The following is a 3994-nucleotide window of genomic DNA, read 5'->3' on the forward strand; positions in this document are numbered from 1 at the left end:
TCTTCTATAGACCACCTTTATGTTAATGCAGTATTTTATTTAGGGCACAATCCAAACCTGCCCTGGAGCAGGCAGGCCTTCGGTCCTGTGCTTCATCCAAGGCAGGATTGGGGCTACAAGCAGCTCAGCCCAGGGCAAGGGGAATCCAAGGCAGGATTGGGGCTGCAAGCGGCTCGGCCCTGGGCAAGGGGAATCACTTCCCCTTACCCTGGGTAAAGCTGCAGCAGCCCCAATGAGACTACTTAGATCTGCGCCACGTCAAGAGGTAGTGCAAATCTGAGCAGTCCGGGACTGCCCTGGGCTGCCTGGGAACTGGGTTAGGATCCGGCATAACTGCTGGATCCTGGCCCAGCCTCCCGCTCACCACCCACCCGCCCTCGGGCATACCAGCCGTTTTTGTAGGGAACACCTACATTTTTCTTGGATGACCGACATTTTGGGGTGCTTTGTCTTCTTTTGTGGTTACGGGTCACCCCTGGCTATTCAGATCTGTGCCAGTGAATACTGACACAAATCCGAGCAGCCCAGTTTAACACTGGGATGGCTGGGGGGGGGGGGTTAGCATCTGGCCTAAAGTGCCAAGGCTGGTCCCACCCCTTCCCAGGCCAAGGCTGGTTCCAACCCTTCCCCCCCACTAGCCTACCCTCCCTGCCCAAAAGTGCCATCTCCGCTTCTCTGTTGTGCCCTTCCACCACCCACCCCCTGCACTGGCCTGCCTGGGCTAGCACATTCTCTTGGGTGTCCTTGCACCAGCCTACCCAACTCCCAAGTAGCCACAAATGTGCTTTCAGCAAGTTTGCGACATTTGGAAGCCAGAGCAAGGGACTTGCACCAGCTTGGGAGGGGGGGTTTGGATAGCTCTGCCTACTAATGACCCCTTTCACTGATGAACCATCTTAGTTAAGTTTGTCAACCGACCAGGCCTTCCTCCTCCTTTGACCTGTTCTTGTGCCTTTAACAGCAGCTTGATGATTCCACTGTAGAGACTGAACAGCTTTCTCTGTGCAAGGCATCCAGGCTCCTTAGTGGTGGAGTTCTTGTTTTGAAAGAACAGCATTTATTTGTTTATGTAGAATTGATTACATTTGTACCCCATTTTTCAACCAAGGTTGGACTGTAACTGTAATCTCCTTTGGAAGCCATACCAATGTGCAGGACAGTCAGGTAACTGTTGGCGAATATAGGATAGTCTCTTCCCTTCACTGAACACCAGTTGCTGGGGGCCAACCGTGGAACAGGCTGTTTGCCTTCAGGTCCTGCTCATGGGTCTCTTAGAAGCATCTGGCTAGCCACTGCGGGAAACAGAATGCTGGTTCTGATGAAGTAGCGTAGCTGACGGGCTGGTCACAGGGGTCACAGGACCCTGGCTGGCACTCTTTTGGGGGGGCAGCAGTGCTGCTATCACTGCAGCCACTGGGGTCCTGCCCTTCCCACTCTCCCTGCACCCCCTTGAACACATCCCGAGCTGCACTCTGGTCATGTCCAGAGGGTATTCAGAGACCTAGGGACGCCACATGTGGGTGTTTTCAGGGGAAAACTTGAAGTAACATTTTAAGGCCTTAGAAGACCTTCTGAGGCCCCGGGAGGCTTCCCCAGGCTTCAGGAGGCCATCTAAGGCCCCCGGAAGAGACCTTAGAATGCCACTTCTGGTTTTGCCGAAAATTGGAAGTGAAATTTTTTAAGCCTTATAAGACCTTCTAGGAAGGCACTCCAGTTGTGTTTGGAGGGTTGCTGGGATGGTCCAGGTCAGGGGATGGCCCTGGAAGGTATACATTGGGGGAGCACACCTTCCAGCTACTCTGGTAATTTGATGGACCTTTTATTTGATCCAGAAAGACCCTTCTTATGTTCTCCAGAGGGAGAGAGGAACAACTTGAAAAGGTTAAGCTGTGACTTTGGAAAGTCTCAAAAGAGGTCACAGAAAAGAGTGCTGGGTGGACAGCATACCATCCTTTGACTTTAACAGAATTCTCTCTCTCTCTCTCTCTCTCTCTCTCTCTCTCTCTCTCTCTCCCCTGTGTGTGTGTGTGTGTGTGAGAGAGAGAGAGAGAGAGAGAGAGACACTGACTGACTTCAGGCACAAAATGGGATAGGGAGGTTTGCAATTGTTTTTCTCTGCTAGCTTTATTTCTTCGGCAGAACAGCACGTAGACTGTAATTGGAAACTATAATGTCTCCATCTCTCAGCATGTCATCTACCTGGTGGCTGCACGCAGCCTCTCCTGGGGGAGTGGTTCCTGTCTCCCGTTTTTATTTCTTGTGATTGCCCATTAAGACACACTTCCTTAATTGTTTTTGGGGACGGCATGCCAGACCAGAGAAAATGCAGGAAGCAGCACTGAAAGGGACAGGCTCCCCTGCAGCAGCAGGGAAGCAAGTGAGCCCCACTAGGCCACACTCAGCTAAGAGAAAACAATGAGTTCCCTTGAAAACTCATCTTAGCTCATTCCTCCTATGAAAGTAATGACAACTGCTTGGCTATCAATAGTGGGCTTTTCAGTACAGGCTAAGGAAGTAGCCTGGTTTTCTAGCATTTTCCTTGCCTCCTTGGTCTCCTTTAGGTATTGAACTCTCTCTTTTGTCTTCTTCCAAGCATTCAGCATTTAATGTACAAAGTGCTTTGAAATTTTTGTTTCATTTCATCTTAATGGTGCCAGGCACCTGGGGTGAGCTGTAAGTGCTGCTGAATTGGCTGGGGTAAGTGATTACTGGGCCATTAGGTTCAACAAATATGTCAGCGGACTCTTGCCAAGGAAATCCAACATACTCACATTTAATTTCAAAGAGATAACTCCTTGACTTTGGGCGATGGTTGCCGAGAAAAGTCAAGAGAGTCAAATCTCTCTGCAGTGCTTGGAAGTTATCTGAAATGATTATATACGAGTATATAGGATGCTCAGACAGAATATGTAACACACACAATGATGATGTTGTGTATTTATGTACCGCTTTCCAACAAAAAAAGTTCACAAAGTGGTTTACAGAGAAAATCAAATGACTAAACGACTCTGCCTCAAAAGGACTCACAATCTAAAAAGAGGCAGAAGAACACCATCAACAGCTTCTAGAAATGACCTGGGCTGGCGAGAGGGACAGTTGCTCTCCCCATGCAAAATATAAGAGGAGCACCACTTGGAAAATGCCTCTTTGCCCAGTTAGCAGGGATTAAAATGGAACTAGCAGAGGATGGTTAAAGATGATGAATGACAGAACATGGTTAATGACTACGCTAATGGAAGATGCTGGAAAAAGCTGTCAGGTTTCCTTTAAAAGTACTTGAAAAGTTTTGTCCAAATGAGAATAAAAAAGGATGTTTCCTGAATCCCATGTAGAGAAAAGAAAACAGTCACCGGGAACTCTGTATTATCTTGTATGCTTCTAGACTGCCGCAGCTTGTATAGCAGTCCTGCCAGGGTCAGATTCATTCCCATGCAGGCATATGCCCTTTAAAGTCCCTTGTGTGGCACTGCCCCTGAGGAAGGGGAAGGGGAATGATTTAGAATGGAATCAGGGAAAGGGCAGCAACTGTTACCCTGCACATGCCTGATCTCGTCTGATCTTGGAAGCTAAGCAGGGTCAGGCCTGGTTAGTACTTGGATGGGAGACCTCCTGGGAATACTGGGTGCTGTAGGCTTATACCATAGTCTTTCGAGACTGAAGGTTGCCAACCAGGGAAAGGGATGGTTTAACAGGTATAGTGGGAGTGAATTTGGTACAACATAGAGGACACGGATTGGTAAAGGGGGACTGGATGATCTTGTGAGGTCTGCTTTCTGAGCCCTGTTCAAGCATCAGAGGCACACACATGGTTTAGTGGAGTTTGCTTAAACATGATCTGTTTTATCGACAAACTCCCGAGTCATCACTTCAAGGAAGCCACACTGCTAGGACCTGAATGCTGCTCAGTGTATGGGGGCTTGATAACTCTCCTACATTTGCTGCCTGTACAGGGAGGCTTCTACACCTTGCAAACTACAAAGCGTCGTTGATGTAC

The 3994-nt window shown here is 48.7% G+C and overlaps 1 pseudogene; it reads left to right on the forward strand.

The window, feature by feature from the left end:
* Nucleotides 1–3517: 3517 nt before the first annotated feature.
* On the forward strand, nt 3518–3634 carry LOC136637447 (5S ribosomal RNA; annotated as a pseudogene).
* The last annotated feature ends 360 nt before the right edge of the window (nt 3635–3994 follow it).

This window comes from Tiliqua scincoides, chromosome 1 (assembly GCF_035046505.1).
Source record: "Tiliqua scincoides isolate rTilSci1 chromosome 1, rTilSci1.hap2, whole genome shotgun sequence".
Lineage (NCBI taxonomy): Eukaryota > Metazoa > Chordata > Lepidosauria > Squamata > Scincidae > Tiliqua > Tiliqua scincoides.